The following is an 18,654-nucleotide window of genomic DNA, read 5'->3' on the forward strand; positions in this document are numbered from 1 at the left end:
CAACCTTTTTTAGATTCTCGCTTACAATATCAGTTAGGGCTGAAACGATTCATCGATTAAATCGATAAAATCGATTAATAAAATACATCTTTTAATCCATGTAACTTTACAGCACAGTGTTTCCCAGGGACATTTATTACTGTCGCACATCGCGCTTTCGCTGTGAACACGACGTGATTATAATGGCACTGTTTGCAAAGTGGGGGAAGAGAGAGAAAATAGAGAGGGACAAAGAAGAAAGTGTCCAAAGTATGGGATTATTTCAAGCTAAAGAAAACAACAACTCTGTAATGTTACAGTCCATCCACCGTTGAGTTGAATGCTAGCCAAAGTAAGCCGCAGTCCTTAGCTGAAAATGTACACACGTGCATCTGTTGTTCTCCTGGTTGGGCCGTGAGTTGTAACCTTACAGTCAGGATTTAACTGGGTGTCGGGAAGCTGCACCTTTTAAGTCCCCTCCAGCTCTCTCTGTAGCTCAGACAATCCCTGCTACCTGCGTGTGCTAATCCATCCTTTCACCCATATTCTTTGTCTTTATAATCGCCATCTTTATAATAACAAACAACAGCTGTTTCGTGTGCAGGATCGCTCATTTCCCATTTCACATTTCACGTGTGTTTTCTTGACAAAATGTGGTTTGGAGACCAGCATCGGGTGATACAGCCACCGCCAAGCAAAAGTACTTCTTAAGCGACGCATCGAAGAATTGCCGAAATAATCTATCGTGGTCGAACCTTCAAATACTAAAATCATCGTTAGCTGCAACCCTAGTATCTGTGCATGGGAAGGTTAAGGAAAGATTGGGGGTATGGTTAATAAATTATAGTTAAGGTGAGGTCATGTTTGGGTAGGTAAGACCTGCCTTTTTGTGTCTTGTGTGTCTTGTCAATACATTTTGAGTTATAGATTAGTTGTGGTATAATGTTGTACTGTCTTCCCATTTTCCTGTTTCCAACAGCATGGTTCACAGTATTCACAGAATCTCATGGCATGTGTATACAAGGTACCTATGATCCTATTTTGTTAATGTTTTACTCTACATGTCTTTAACTTGCAGGCAAAACTCACCTTTTCCAAGATTTCCAAAGTTACTTTCTTACTATTTTCTTTGAAAGAGAGAAAGTAAAGAATAGTGTGAGCGTTCCAGATGGAAAAAAAAGAAGACATTTTACCTCTGCACCTCCTTCTGTAAACTCAACTAGCATCGACCAATGGGAAATCAATGCACTGACGGCTGCTGTGAGTGTCAATGAAATGTTTGGAGGTGCAATCCAAAAAATGCACCCACATGGCTTCACACTCAGACAAACAGAAGCAAATGAGGACACACACAGGCACACACACCTATACTTACGCAAACACATACACACACACATACACAAGCACAATTAAACAGAAACAAATCAACAGGGTGTCTTTTAGGTTGATTACTTCATTGCCAGGGATTTTTTCAGACCCATGAGATAGCATTCGCTAAGTGTTTCTGCATTAAGGAAAAAGACACACAAAAAAATTTTTAATCCAGGGATAAAAACTACACGCCATCAGAGCAGGGGTGTCCCTCTCTAACTTCAAGAAGCTCTTGAAAACTCATCTCTTCTGAGAACACTTCCTCTTATAACACCTCTAACTCCTAACCTCTAACATGCACGTCCTGTGCTCTTCCTCTTCTATCCCCTACAATTATCTTGTATTGATTGCACTTTTTTGTTTTGATTGTACTTTTTGTAAACTCTTACTTCCTTCCCTAGGTATTTACCCCATTGATGAGCTCTTACTAGTACTTATTGCTGCTCTTACTAGTATGTATTGTCAGTTGTAGATCTGTAGTTGATGCTCTGTTGATGCTTGTATGTTGTTCCTCAAATGTAAGTCGCTTTGGATAAAAGCATCTGTCAAATGAGTAAATGTAAATGTAAATGTAAATGTACACACGAAAAAAGTTTTAGGGAAAAAGTGATACCTGTTTAACTTGACTTTATAAGGTTTTCTTCACTGTCACACCAGGGTAAATGGAAGATGCAGCTCTGTACTTTAACACATCGACTTAAATATGACTCATATATTCCTGAACACCATCTGGGTGTTCTTAACTTAACCCCAACCATCTGTGTCAGCACACAAGTCCCTAACAAGAAATTCGACTTACAAAGGCAAATATGATTGAGGAACATTTTAGCCTTAAAACACATTTGCACCAAAGAGAACAGAGACGAATAAGGGAGAGAGAAGAAAAAAGGAGAGGACCAGGATCAGGAACAGTGCAGTAATACACTGAGTAACAAGACAGTTATTAGTTACTATTTTAATAGTTTTCCGGTAGAGAGTTAGGAGAGAAGATCAATACCACTCTCATATATGTCCATTAAATATGAGGCTACAGCTAACGGCTTAGCTTAGCATAAAGACTGGAAACAGGAGAAAACAGCTAGCCTGGTTATGTCAGAAGCTACCAAAATCTTCCTACATGCAACTGTAAAGCTCACTAATTAACACGTTACATCTTGTTTGTTTAATCCGTAAAAAGACCAAAGTGTAAGAACTGCAGTTTGTCATTTTACTGGGTGTTATGTACTGGACTATTTGTGAGGGTAGTATAGTTATGTTTTATATGTGTAGCATGAAGGGAATACCAACTTTCATTTTGTTGTACAACCCTATGTTGTATGATGAAAAATAAACTACCTTGACACCTTGATCTTTGCATCTAGCTCTCCATCAGAAAGCATATTTCCCCAAATGTTGAACTACTTCTTTAACATAAGTACGATGCCCAGGCCACACAGCCTGCATGAGAAGCCAATGTGTGCATCACAGAAACTCTTGCTTTTCATTTTGGTGCCCATGTTAACAGGTTAGAGCAGCCACAGCATGAGCTATGTGTGATTATCATCAACTGCTTATTTATTTCCCTCAGTATATGACCATCAACCTTGCAGATGGTGATAAGATAGACAATATCACACTTGATGGAAATATTCACAATACTTACAAAAAAAGAACTAATGAGGACTAATGAGAAGAGCTGGCGAGCTCTAGGCTGTTTAATGTAATAATAAATACTTTTACTGATGTCATACATTACCCACCAAGCCCCCTCCATTGTGAATAAATAGCATGAAAGCAGACCAATTAACTAAGTAAAGACAATGATAAAGATAAGCCAGGGTCACTAGCTGTGGCCCATTTGCCTGCCTGATGGTCTGCTGAGTTGCTGCCTTCTGTTGTTTCATTCTTCCTCATGCTGTTCAGTTCTTAATTTAGCCTTCACTGAGCCCAGGATGATTACAATGGCCAACAATGGGCCAAGGTGTACTCTGATGCTGTGCTCTACAAGCAGGAAGTGGAAGAGGGACAGGGGAGTAAATCAAGATACATCCCTGGGTTGATAGATGCTGAATGGAACTGATAGAGAACATGTAGCAAGGTCGGCATCCATTAGCCATGCCTTGAAGTCACAAATTGGTAACTCTACAACAGAATGGTCAGTCTGTGCTGTTAACACCACAGTCTCACACTGGATATTTCATGCCAGCATTTATGAAAACACACATTCACAGAAGCACGTAGACATTCAAAAAACATGTCTGTGCATCACATATAAGGTGGCCTGGTTCCCTGTATTGATGCCATATATTTGAACCACTTCACAAAACATACACAGCGGTAAACATGTTGTGCCCCACAAAAGATGCAGTCATCTTCATTGATAATAAGTAATAAATATGCATATATATATATATACAATGTTGAGCAAGTCAAGGCAATTCTGAAAAAGCTGCAACATATTGTGGATAAGCTCCACTTCCACACATTCTGTCAAAACACAAAAAACAAAATTGCCATACAACCAAAGAATCCATATCAAACTGCTCAATTTAATTATTCATTAAGTGATGATACCAGTCAAGTGAAAAAAAAAACATGGTGTACAATGTAACCATTTCTTACATAAAATCATAATAATACCAATACTCTATGGTCCATATGCCTATTCCCAACAAACACAAGCATAAATAAATGGCAGAACAAACACCATATGCACACGCATGTAAGAATAACAGTTTGCATACACAGACATGCATCACTGATGCATCACAATGTTTTCACTTTGCACAGACAAAGCTCTTCCCGTCTGCCTGACAGGAGTGGAGGTCTTGCACCAACGAAACAATGGAAGCTCTAACAGCTTCTTAGCTATAAAACCCAGATCTCTTTCACTGCCCTCAGTCCTCCACTATCCGAAACCTGCACGGCAATGACGGCGCCAATGTCATGCTGTCACCTGAGCTGAGCCATTATTACACAGGCATTTTTAATAGCCCTATAGATTAAAGTCCAGAGGAACAAGACACCAACAGATTAAAAAAAGAAAGATAGGAAAGAGGATGATGAATTGCCTCAGATTGCCAGGAAATCATGCATAAATTACTAGGATGTGCTTAGGTATAATAACCAGTGCTGTTTTAAGTGATCGCTCGCTCACTGGGAGCTGTTGTGTAAGGAGGAGTGCGTGGAGATGTAGGGGGAAAGAGATGGGTGGCGGGTAAAGAAAGGAGGCTGTCCACTCAATCACATCACCGTCAAGGGTATTGCCCTGACACTGTCTCCACTCTGCGCCCCAAGCATCCCCACAAATCTCCTGATAGACAGACGCAGCAGTCAAATAGCACCCTCATCCCCGCAGCCGGGGCCCCCAAGGTTCCCTGGGCATGTCTCTGTGGCTCCACAGGCTGCCGCTGGGAGCCCCGGCAACAACTGATTATTCAGGATCTAGGCTAACAAGAATCTGCCATGTGGATTTCAAAACAACATGTTCTGGTTGTGAATACATCATGAAGCCGGAGGAACAGACTGTCTTCTGCTTCGTTTTCTCTGGATGTGCTGCACTTTTAGTTGCTGAGCAGATTCAGAGGGAGCAGCTTCAGGTAGGAAGACTGAAGCCAAACTGTTGACTGTAGCATCTGGGTCCACATAGCACTGGCTTATATTGTAGAGAGCAGTATGTAGACGTTTCACAGTATATAGTACGATACAGCTGTTTAAACACCCTCAGACCTCTCCCCCTGTTAATAAAAGCCCTAAAATATCTTAAAGAAATATACCATGTTTTGGGGTGATGAGCCGAATGAGAAAACAGAGACAAATATCAAGACTCGTCCCTGGTAAATCATTTTGATGATCTCAAAAAGTAATATGTTGACTCAACTTATGTTATCCAAACTAGCTATAAAAATTTAAATTTGTATTGTTTTTTTTAGGTGGCCACTAAAGTTTAACAAAATCAGTATTGGATGTAATCAAGAATGTTTTTGTGGGGAGCCATGCTTTTGAGATTTTTAACTCATCATGCATAGTCTATATACATATATAATATATAATATCGGTAAAAAAAACAGGGAAACCCTATTATTTTGAGTATGTCATTATTTGTCTGAATGTCATCATCAAATTTCACAAATGTATGATTTCTGAATGTGTAGCTTACTCATCTCTTGAAGGGTAAGCTAACCAATGGCACAGTCTCCAACAAACTTGAAGGATAACACATGGATAAATATTATTGTTGGTTTCTCTCCCCTTCCATAATGTGTACCCTGCCACATCAGTGCTACTGCCTGTGCCATCTGCAACAACTCAAACAGCCAGCGAGCTTGGCAGGAGTTAAGGCTAGCCACAGTTGACTCTCCACTGCAGGGGGCCTAAGAGGGGCCATCTCTCGGACTGGTACAATACTTCAGGGCCCAGCCATTCGTCTCCCTTCACCACATCCTTCTTCATCAGCATCACTTGGTGTGCTCCTCACTTAAAACATAATACTGCAGTCCCTGTTCTTTTAAATATCTGTATCTTTCTCTCTCTCTTCCTCGTATTGCTTACAGCCCAAGTGGTGTAGCGCAGCAGGGAGCTGGGGAGCAAAACAAACTTGGGCCACTTAACTCAATAGTATTCACAATGGCAAATTAGGCAGAAATACTGAAGTGGTTGCCAACCATCCCACCCAATCAAGCACATGCACACAGGGAGAGCAAGAGTGTGTTTCTCCTCCGTGACTCATTATAGACCTGATAATAAGCAGAAAATGTAGGTGAATGGGCAAAATTGTAAAAGGATACACTGGTTAATATTTACATGGCACTTTGTCTCCATCATATCCTATACTCCACATGGTTGTGAGAGAATGATTAATAGTCCCACTTTTCCTCCCATTAATCCACGAAGAAGCTTTAGAGCATCCCTCCCCCTCTGTTTTTCTTTCTCTCTTTTATATCCCCAATGACCCCGAGTTCAAAATAGAAATACAGAGCTGGGTTTGTGTTTGTACAGATGAGAGCTCTCTCCAGCAGTATCTGAAGGAAATGAGAAGGCAGGGAGTTGAAGTCTGTCAGCCCTCGTCTCTAAATAGCAAGTGGCAAAGAAACAGAGAGAACAATAGAGTATGTGGGAAAGGGATGGAGTGTCGTTATGCTAGGACAGCCGGGGCTTCGGGGATGAGTCGGGGAGATGGGCACCAAATAAAAACATACAGTCACTCCCTTCAAACAGCACATGCATGCACACACAAAAAAGGACAGTCAAGCAGATATGGAGAGCTCATCTGGCATTGCCACGCTAAAACTGCAGCCTGAAGTTTATCTTAGCTTAGCTACATAGCTTAAGTCAGTTAGCTAAGGTTTACTGGATCACACCAAAAGCATCCCACTACACTGTGGAGCACAGAATAGAGGCCACTAACCAAGGAGCCACTTGCCAAATCATGGATGGCTAAAGTGCTGTGGTGTACCATCCAAGCTTGGCACCATATTCATTCAGTACTGCCATCACTGGTCTGTGCAACATCACAAATACACCAGGCATACACACAAAGCATGCAACGTGAAGAGGCTGCTGACCTGAGAGGTTTGAACCCGCCTCCAGGGTAAAAGCTGTCAATATCTAATACTCTCATGTACTACTATGATATAGTAAACTTAAGTACACACTCAGTGACCCATAGAGACCCACACAGGGGACAAATTAGATCTCTGTTTTAAGTGGCAGTTTACTTCTGTACCATTAACCTTGGAGAAATGAACTAATAAAAGTTTGCTTTTGTACCCTTTTGTTGTCTCCATCTAATTTGTCCTTCAAATGAATTTCCCTAACGTGCCGTGTCAGAGTCGACCTAAGAATAATGCAGGAATAACACATTAATTCCACTGGCGTTGTGTGTAAGTAGATTCTAGGCTTTGAAAAGAAAAACCAAGAAATCAAGTAATAGTGGGAACAAAAAAATTGTGCCTGCAAGTAAACAGCGGTTTGGAAATCCATGTAAAATAAAAAACCTGAGCCCACATACAGATACATTTGTGCCTGAAAACTGCAATTCATTGAATTTTTTTTTTGTTTAGGCCATGATTTGCATTCATAATTGTCTGCAATGCATGTAGGGTGAGATATCTAAGCACTTACTCACACCCCCCGGTTGCCTTGTACTGTGCCAGCTCACGATTGCCCACCTCTCCACTCCCCCTGGCCTGCGCTCACTCTGCATGTAACTTTCCTGGCCCAAGCATGCTTACGTCATGACGACACGACTTGTTGTGTTGAAGAAAAGCACAATGGAGGTCTCCTCTGCTAGCCAGTTTTACATGTCTTGCTTCTGTCCTACCACAGTGCTGGAAATCAAGACAGCACAAGAGCAACTGTAAAAATAGAATGTGGGTGGGTAAAGAAAAAACGAAGTAGCATAAGCATGTGAGATATTGATATACATCCCTTTGTACTAATTATTATCTGGTCAAATTGGGCAAAATCAATAACAACATGGAACACATATAGCTTCTCCTCACCCAGAATAACAAGTGATAAAGGCAGAGCAAGAGAGAGAGATATTTGAGAGAAGGGCAATAAGAAGAGCAAAGGGCAGAGAAGAGGGACTCCTGCTGCTAAAGGGTGAGCTTGTTAGTAAAAGGAGAAGACATATAAAAAACTGAACTGTGCTCAAATACACACAAATGGATATAACACATATATTCGACAAGCATGTGTGTCCCAGAGTAATCTTAAAGAATGTGTCCCTTTGACATCAATACAACTGGAGCAGGCTTTGTTTGCCATTTTGCCTGCCGTCCATTCTGCATGCCAACCAATAGACCGTATACCTTGCACTTGGTGGACGGAAGAATGGGAAGCGGAAAGGAAAGAAAAACAAAAGCGATTGATATAAATGATCTGCCGGTCGAGAGAGGCCCCCAAGCAGGGACAAGCGAAGGTCCGCTCGATAACAATTGATCGTGGGAGGCCCAGGCATTCGTCTTAATTCTGACTAATTAGGGTAGCGGCTGACGAGGAGGGGGTTAGAGGGACAAGTTGTTGGTGTGTGTGTGTGCATGTGTGTCTGTGCGTCAGTGGGACCTCCCAGATTACAAAATCAAGCCCCCATGTTTACAAAGCGTGGAACAAGTGGAGGATTAAGGAAATCAGTTTAGGAAACAACAACCGTCACCACATTAGTGTTGCTGCCAAAATAATTCCCCTGTCTTCAGTGGGTTGCCTGTCAGGCAGGATGGGAGTAAATCCTCTCACTTTTTTTATCTTGTTTGTGTGAGAACTGCTGATTATCTTCTGCCAGCAAAAGTCTGGCCTTTGCTAGCCAAGAGGCAGCAGAAGAGAGACGCTATTCTTGCCTCATCCATTCCATAGATAGACATCAAAGCCTTTTAATTGGCAAGAAAGAAAAGTTAGACTTTATCACTGGAACGATTGGGAAAAAAGCACGATTTAGGTGCATGGTCCTCAGTGTGAAAAAGGATGGCATGTGAGCTCCTGGTGTGAGGGTGAAAGAGACAAGACTGTGGACACTTGAGGCAAATTGTTTCAGTGTGCAATCCTACAGTAGTAGATAGCAGTGGGAACCTGAGAACGGGAGATGTGGGTTGGGAGGTGTCTCAGAGTTTAGAGGCAAAGCCCTTTTTAAAAATCACAGCATTCTGGAGCAGACATGAGCGTGTGCTGAGCTTCTGAGAGCCCAGCTTAGACCGAGATTTCTATCTGTCACTCCCTGAGGATGTTAGCAGCGTGAAGTGGAAAGTGGCAGGAGGGAGGTATCGCCATGAACGAGGGGCAGCAGCGAGGACAATTCTACCTGACTGGAGATCACAATCTGACGACAGAAGCACACACACAGAGACATTCGTGTGAAGGTACTAGCCACACAGACAAAAGTTGCAAAATATCGGTGAGCAAAAGTGACAGACAGGCAGCTTATCTGTATCAGACAAGAGCCCATTGTTGAGGAGAGACAAAGAAGCTCAGGGCTGACCTTTGCCCTTTGTCACTCACTCTCAAAGGCCAGGAGAGACTGACAGATAAACTTGAATATCAGCTACTCCCTCTTGTTCTTTGACACATAAACTTCCCTGCCCTTTCCACCTACGGCACCCTGTTCCCTGCCAGCTATTCATATCCCAGCCCGCCTCGCTTGAGCCACCAGGCCCCATGGGCAGTGCTCTATCAGGAGTTCATGAACAGAAGCACACAAACGGTGTGGTGTCTGGGTATCCACACCCAGACTATAAATACCTCATCAGCTCCAGACGAGGTGTCATTCTACTCACATCAAATTAACCAACCAGGGTGGACATGTCCCCTGAAATCCCTACTCGTCAGCTCAAGTGTGATGTCCTAATGACTGCCTGGCCGTCGATACCAGTCCACATAACAGTGGGCCCTGAGGGGGACAATTAGGGAGAGTAGGAGATGTTTTCCTTGATAAATTTTGTCACTGCTGGTATTGGTACTAATAAGCTGTAATTTACTGTTGTAAACTCTGATGACACACACTGTAACAGCATAACTGTAGACAGATGGGTGAACCCCACAAGGCTTTACATTACAGTGACACAAATGCGTTCATTAACTCAGAAGGGTGGGATCCACAATTATGTGTGCAGTGTTTATGAGATTAGGCCTGTGTGATATATAGTACTGAAAATTCAGAATTAAAAAAAATACAAACTTGGTGGTGGTGATGAAGAATTTGTAATTCTTTAAAGAACCCATGTCAAATCACAGAACAGTATGATTAAAAGTTTCATTTTGATAAATAATAAATAAAAGCAGAGATAACTTGGGGCTTGACATAACCTGAACTTTTAGGAACCTTTTGAGTCGGTTATATCTATGTTTTATAAACCGGGATGTTTCAGATACACATAATTTAAAACACAGAAGCAAAGAATAAAAAATAAAAACAAAATTGTTATTTTAAGATATTGGGTTACTGATGGGTCACTTTAGGTATGTTGCAAATAATCTGCTGAGATTTTAATTGGTGGTCTTTGCCTGAAGTGTACATCTGGCACAAATATTAGTGATCTATTATTCTTTGATTAATCAATTAATCATTTAGAATATAGTGGATTATGGAAGTAATGACAATTACCAATCCCATGTTATCAACACTGAAAACAGTATAAAAAAACACCCACATATTCAGTGTGCAATGAAAGTCTAAACATAAGAACTTCCTCACATTTAAGCAGCTTTAACCAGAAAACATTTGGCACTTTCACTTGATAAATTACTTGATTATGAATGATTAATCTATTATCAAAACTGTCACAGGTAAATTTCCTGCAGATCAAATTATTGATTAATCAACTACTCGTTTCAGCACTGCTTGATGGCTACTGATAGAGAAAAAACAACCTATTGATGGATTTCCTCTTCAACATGCATGAGTGTGTGTTAAGCTTCTCACCCATCAGAACAAAAAAGCTCTTCTTATTGGCTCTGAGTGGAGGGACCAGATGAAGAATAGGAGGCCAGAGAGACAGATCATCATAAAGACGCTGTGAGAACACAGGTGGCGTGAGACTGCGCCGCACTGTCTGATGTGTGGGTGAGTGACGGCTACCAGTAGAGCAGGGCTGACTCAGCCCATCAGCAGACGCGACACCAGCGCCAGTCTGCGGCACTAACCAACATTCAGCATGAACAACTGAGCATGAGCCTCGCTGGACAGCCCTCCCCCTCTCTCCAAAGTTTTACTTTGCCCCTTTGTGTCACCATGAACAGTGCCAGAACAGTTATGTGAGGATGTGTATTGTTGTCAGTGTGGCAACGTGGTGTCACCATAAACTGTCATGTGTTGATATACTTGAGTCAATATTTACACTGTGATTTGAGTAGCCTTGTTAGGCAGTCATCTGACAGCCATTCATCTGATTGCAGACTTATTCAAATGTGGCATACAGTCAGCAGGGAGAGTATCCATGGGTATTTGCTTGGATTGGCAGCGCATTTGGTAAATATAGGAAAATATTGGAGCTTGCATTCAAACAACTATAGTACCGTCAAATATCACCCTGACAGTGTTTTGTAAGGAAGATGGGGGAAATTGCATTCAGCTATCAACAGCAAAATAACAATTCATTTTAAAATGAGGTGACTGATGTGTCACAGTGGATAATAAGTGATGACTGTAGGGGTTGGGCTGCTTTCAGTGAGCTGACACAACTCAGTCAGCGTTTCATGCATTCATTTACAGAGACCCTTAAAAGTACAGCTAAATCTACAGTATCTGTTTCCTTTCATCATCTGTCTGAGAAGCCCCCTAAATCCATCCTTTATGCCCCTTACGAAGCCAGGTCTTCAATTTAATTCCCCATCTGTGACCAGCTTGAAATATTATCCAAGAAATGAGATCCGTGACCCTGAATACAGAGTGTGAAGCAGCAGAGGGAGCAGGATGGAGACATGGCCTGATTCTGTGGCTGAGTGGCATGCCTGGATCCCCTCCCCAAGTGGCATGGCTAAATATTTGCCCTCTTCCACTTGGCTGTCTAGACACATCCACTCAGCCCCCTTCCCATCACTCCTCTGTTCTGCTCAGAAGCAGCAAGAGCTGGCACGGTCAGCCAGGCAGGGCGCCAAACTCACGACAAAAAGTTTCTCCTCACTGCCAGAGGTCACGGAAGTTCAACAACCTGGAAAGAATGGGCTTTGCATTTTTAAAACCTCTGGGCCAACATTTGGGGAGTCACACGCACACCAAGCGAGGGACTGGAGGGAAAAAAACGCGGTCTTTGTGCTTCCCAATGATTTGGAGAAAGGAACCCTCAGAACTCGACGAGCAGTCTCTGCAGACTTCTCTGAGTTAGTGTTCCATATTCATTACCATTTTTCCACACTCACATGGCAGGATTTTAATTGCCTACAATTCAGACTAAAAAGCTAGATGAGCGGAGTGAAAGCACCATGCCTCCTGAGAGGGAGATGTGGGTCCACCACCAGCACACTCAACCTGATAAACGCATAACTACTAATAAGAGCCCTCATTACACATAACCAGATTATTCCGTCAGCCATCAGCTCAAGTTAATATTCCTCCTCCAGACACACAGTCACTGGGCGCCAACAAGCTGATGAACCAGCGCGCATCACTGCTATGTAGCCACTAAAGTTGAAATCCAAGCAGCCTGAACAGATCATTAAGCAAGTCAAACAAAACATCTTTAATTTAATGACTGGGCTCCTCTTTATCCATCAGAGGTGTGGACTCGAGTCACATATCCAATAACTTAATAACAGATTGCACTAGACAAAATCAACAGGAACCAGCTATTTTTAATTTGACTTCAACACCACTGACACATCAATCTGAAATGATTCAAAACAGTTTAATTAAAATAACTTGACATCATCTCTGAACCAAAAGCAATGGAAAGTAATTTAATACGTGTACTCAGATACTATATTTAAGTATACATTTAAAGTAATTGTACTTTATACTTCTACTCCACTACATTTCAGAAGGAACCACTGTATGTTTTACACTACATGTATTTGACAGCTATCAAAACTAGTTAAGAAAGAAGAAGACGTACATTATTAATTCCTCTATAGGGGAAATTCAATACACGCATGCACAAACATGACCTATACACATGCATTAATGTATGGGGAGATGTCAGAGTGAGGAGGCTACCACATAATCAGGCAGGCACCCCAAGCAGGGGTTCAGCACCTCGGCAGTGCCCAGGAGGTGAAATCTCCACACTCTTACTAGTGACTGGTCTTGAACCGGCCGCCATCCAGTTAGCAAGCCAAGTCCCCAGTGACGGAGCTACTGCTGCCCCTAGTTACTGTTCAGATTAAGACTTCACATTAAAAGACATTATAAAATGTTAAAAATTAAAACACTGGTTCCCACACTTGTGGGTTTGTGCCCTCTTACAAAAAGCAGCGTCTATCACCTGGTCACATTTCAGATGTCTAGGAGTTATTGATGAGACATTTATTAAAAAAAAAAAAAACTATAACTAACTATAAACTATAAAATTTTGCACAAATGTTTGACATTTTATAGACCCAAGGATTTATCGATGAATCAAGGACATAAGCTACTGATTAGTCAATAATGGAAATAGCCATTTATTGTAGGGTGTAGGGTGTCTTTGATTGAGGAGGTAGAGCGGGTTGCCTATTAATCGGAAGATAGGCGGTTTGATCCCCCTGCTCCTCGTGTGGGCAAAGATACTGAAACCCAAATTACCACCGTCACCCTACAATTATCTGTGTGTGAATGTTAGTTTCTGTTCTGAGCACTTAGGCTCAGTGTGTTAGTGTGATGTACTGTAAAAATTCTTTGAGTGGTCGGAAGACTATATATGATGATATATCACGGGCACATTTTCTGCAGAACAAGTACTTTTACTTTTGACACTATCTGATGCTTAAATACAGAACTTTTATTTGTAATAGAGTATTCACTGTACATTTGGAGTACTTCTTCCACGACTGAATGTAACAAACAGTTATGCATTAAGGGAAGCTGTGTATTTAGCAACACGACGTTTTAGTATTTACTTCCTGGAGTCTCTGCTCCGCCCGTTACCTAGTAACCCGTTGCCTAGCAACTGCTCCCAATTGTTTGGCACATAAACCCGTGTAAAAATACACTTCAGTGTTTGTGTAGATTAAACAAATGAGATATGTTAATTAATGAGCTTTAGAGGTGCTGATAGGCAGATTTTGCAGTCTCTAAGCTAACCAAATGATAGCTGTAGCCTTACTTCCCGTACAGACCTGAGAGGTATTGATCGCCTAACTCTAGTAGTATATTTCCCAAAATGTTGAACTATTGCTTTAGGCCAGAGGTTTTCAAAGTGTGAGGGGAGGGTCCCAAACAGTTTCAGGGGAGGCCAAGTGAATAGAAGTGAAAAGGTATTACATTGGTTATCAAAAGCAAAGAAGAGCCTACCTGTGTGTGATTTGGTTAAAGAGTTCAGAGATACAGTAGTTTTGGTAAACTGTTTTCCCACTTTATCAGAGTCAGAAACTAATAAATGCCAAAGGAGAGACCTTTTTTTCCCGTGTTTGGTGTAGTCTGAACTTGTGTCAAACAGCAATATTAGGCTATCTTGGCTAAATTGTTGAGGATCAAATAAAGCTAATCACGAATACTAGGCATCCAGGAAATGAGCAAAACTAAGTTTACTTTTCCCAAATTTTGTCTGAGGGCAGGCCCACAAACCCCTGCTTTAGGCTTATGGGCTTAGTTGTGAAACTACAAAGATCAAATGGCTTTAAGAGCTAAATAACTTTTCTAATGTGAAATAAGTGAGCCATTCAAACTGTAAATGTGGTGAGGCATCTTGGCTAAAGATTTCCTTAATGTTGTTTTGCAGAATCAATAAGAAACCAGCAATGTTTAATAATAGCAATCTGACACTGATTGACGGACAGCAGTAGCCAAACATTACTTCTGTCCTTAATACCACTGACATTACGGACTACTGTAACGAAAACTATCTCTCTCACTTTGCTTATTATTTCTCTCTACTAACCACAGAAAGACAGAGTTTATGTATCTGTTAAGGTGTGGGTGGGAGGGGGCCAAAAGAAGAGTGAGAGCAAGTAAGAGTGTGTCTGTGTCTCTATGTGTGTCTGAGAGAGAGTGAGTTGTGGGAAGGGAAAGGGAATAAAAATAGAACAATATAAGTACATTGCCATTTAATGCCAATTAACAATTAGAAATGGAACAAACCAATTAATATTATTACAATTACAAATAAAACATTTTAAACAGCACCAGTGACTTGTCCCTCGTCTGGTGTCCACCCATCCGTCATGTCTCACAGGTTAGATCCCTGACGTCATCCACTATGCACTCTTAACAGGACTTTAACAGGACTATCAATTCTATTAAATGAAATATCACATGCTGTAACACTGCCATTAATTTGATTTCACTTATAATTTTCTGAGATATGTGTGTGAATCCAGGTCTCTGCACTCGCATACCAAAGAAATCAAACGATTTCAACAGTCTAATTCAATTCAAGTAAGTTATATTTATATAGCTCAATATCACAAATCACAAATTTGCCTCAAAGAGCTTTTACGATCTGTAAAGCATAGCCTATTATTCAACAGTGTATTTTATACACGTCGAGCTACCATGTGTGAAGCAGCAAACTGCTAGAGAAGATGAGGAAACATGCCTGCTACACATGCAGTTTTTCAGTGCTCTGTTCTGCCTGGTAGTTCTGGGCTCTGGTTATATTCTGTCGCATTAACGTTGGGATAGAGGATATGTTGACAGAGAGAGGACATTGCACATTGAGACTGTAGGGCTTTTCCAAGGCTGGTGGCATTGGGACATGATGACAAGTGTGTGTGTGTGTGTGTGTGTGTGTATGTGCAAAAGGGTTGCCTGTGGAGCGGAGCATGTGGATGCCCACCCACTCAGCAGCCTCGCGGCCCTCGTCATTTCGCATCAATCCACAGCCCCTCAATATGAATAGGACAGGCGTCCTAAAGCTATGCAGTACTAAGAGAGGCAATGGCATTATGCATCGACCCTGGGCCCCTCAGCTTGAAATATGACTACGCCAGCCTGTTACAATGGCAGTTTCCCTCTAACTTGTACACCACTCTGTTAACAGGGGCACTATTTTGGCAGTTAAAGTACATGAAATTAATGTACTTTACCATTCTGTACTGCCTATAATAATACAAGCAAGTGAGCGCCAATGGACATCAATGAAAGTACAACTTTGGAAAACTACTTCAACTTTTAAATTTGAAACAAATAAAAATGTTTTTCCAACAGTTTATCACTCTCTTTTTTTAACTCTCTTTTCGCATGTCCGCACACTGTATACAATTAACTCACCTTCATTGCACTTTCATTTTCACTGTGAGCCATTCATGTCCATCAGCTCCTCAAACATCAAACGAAGCACACCGAGAAGAAAAAATGTCAGTAAAAATGTTTAAATTACTTTCCAATGTGGTACTCAATTCAAGGATAGCATTAATACATAATATGCAGCTGGGACACAGAGTCTGTCTTTTTCGGTCCAATTTGAAACATCTGCAAAACACAATTAGCACAGAGGCACAAAAGTAGGAAGTACTGAGCATGGTGCACCAACTTATCCATCTTGTTTCACAAGGGCATTTGATGAAAGTTAGTTTGATTTGGATTTTGCTTGAAGAAAGTACAAAGTGAGCTAAATATGCGAGCAAATGTATCTGGGCTGTAAAGAATTGAAGGTGGTGCACTAAAACTGAGAGTACAGTTCCACACAGTAGCTTCCCTGTGGCATCACAGAAGCTTCACACTTCATTACTGCAAGGCCAGCGACGTGTGAAGCCATTATGTAGGAGCAGTGGGAAGGTGCGTTGGGGGTATAGGGCGTGTGGGATATGTGTGTGTGTGGGGTGGGGTTACTAATGAACTCCCATGCTCAAAGTGGTTTCTGGAAGCAGGATCAAGCCATTCGCATGGAAACATTGTTTAATATATTCAAACAGCTGGGAGGTGTTGTCTGTTGTCCCAGTGTCAAATGAAAGCGGACAAACAAACAGCTGGCAAGGCATTTTCTTGCCCCACAGCTCTCCTTACAACTATATTTTAACAAACTGATGCACATGCATGGAGCAATTTGCAATGAATCACACAGTAAATAAGCTCCAAACTACTGTCATGCAATTAAATCCAAGACGGTGTATCCTCTGTCTCTTGACCATAAGAGAGGACTGAACAAATCTGTGTCCTCTACTTCCACCCAGAGGCCAAAAGCAGAATGTCACACTTGTTTATACTATTCTTGACAGGAACACATCTGTATTTCATCTGCTCCTCCATTTGCACATGAACCAACTAATGCAAAAGGTGGTAGTAACTGTTTTCTACAACACATGTAACCTAAGTGACTTAACATGTTTCACTCAACCTCAGTGCCAATGATCCAGTCAAACAACCTTCTCAAAGGTTTACAATAATACAAATTCATAATCAAAGAAGTCCTCTTGTGACAAATAGTTTTTCAGTATTTTGAATGATTATGTTCTGCCAAAGGCTGTTTGACTGGCAGCCCAACCCACTGAATTTGCAAAGAATAGCTGATTATTTTGAAATCAGCATTTCAATTAGACCAGTACTGGCATGCCTAGTGCTCAAAGTACTTCTGTAAAATGTGGGACAATCGAACATTAATTTTCAATCAAGAACTTTGGGATTCATGGCAGTATCCCAGGGCACTTACTGTATGTGAGTGCCAACGCTGAGCATTCAGCACTGATTGAAATTCTGGCTGCTGAAATTAGTCTAATTCAACAAGCCAGGCTAGCAGCATGACAAAGTTATCACAGCCATTTTCATTCAAATGGACATTTGACAAGACCTGTGTTTATGGACTACAAACTTATAACTACAAGTTATAATTTATTTTATATGTGCAACTTCTGAACATTATACAAGCTGCATTAAGGACTTTACAGAAGAGACATGTAGGGGATGATTGCACCATGCAAAAGGATTTTTGTCTATGTCAAGGGGAAATATATATATATGAGGCATATGGCCAAGAGCATTACACTCAGTATTTTTTCCAACTAAATTTAAGTAGTATAGTTCCAAATTAACATTAATTTGTTTTATTGGGGCATTTGTTCTCTATTCATCAATAACAGCTTTCCTTTTAAATGTTATTTGACAGGGAGTATAGGCTATAAAGCTTTGGGTTGAAAATTGAGAAAACTACAGCAGAGGACATTTACCTCGTATTGAGGGACTATAGTCTCAATGAGAATCTTTACAGAAATACAATTTTGAAACATGGCCTAATGTTTTGAGCGAGTAATGATCTTTTACAAGAAAATTAAAGTGCGTTGAATAATGCATAGACTGATGGAATGACTGGACAAATCAATGTTTCAGAAATGCCAACAATTAAGAAAAACCAAACATGACTCATGGAGACTCATGAGAGATGAAAGTTTCTCTTCAACCTTCTTTGGCACTTGACAGAGACAAATATGGGGTGGGGGTGGGCAATGCTGGAGAACAAGAAAGAGACTTTTTAAAGTATCTAACCTAAAAAAATCGCACCTCTCCCATGCCTTTCCACCAAAACGACATTTTCATGCAATCCAATGAAGGTTGAGGTCAAAGGCAACTGTTGTTGAATAACTATGACCTGGATGACTGAGAACCTTCACAGACATTTTCATGTGCATTGTCTGCGTGCAGGTAGGCAACAACACTCCTGCTATAGCCACAGACACAGATTTTAAATTTTTGTGTCATAGATTGTAAAAGGTCAGAACCAGGTCAGAACATTTGATTTATGGATTGCTATCAGGATGTAGACAGAA

The 18,654-nt window shown here is 41.1% G+C and overlaps 1 protein-coding gene across 1 annotated transcript in view; it reads left to right on the plus strand.

Moving 5' to 3' along the window:
* The window catches only part of LOC123967290 (zinc finger protein 385C-like), a 611,432-nt gene that overhangs the window by 58,750 nt on the left and 534,028 nt on the right, over nucleotides 1–18,654 (plus strand). The gene's annotated exons all lie outside the window — the stretch shown is intronic.

Source organism: Micropterus dolomieu, linkage group LG02 (genome assembly GCF_021292245.1).
Source record: "Micropterus dolomieu isolate WLL.071019.BEF.003 ecotype Adirondacks linkage group LG02, ASM2129224v1, whole genome shotgun sequence".
Classification (NCBI taxonomy): domain Eukaryota; kingdom Metazoa; phylum Chordata; class Actinopteri; order Centrarchiformes; family Centrarchidae; genus Micropterus; species Micropterus dolomieu.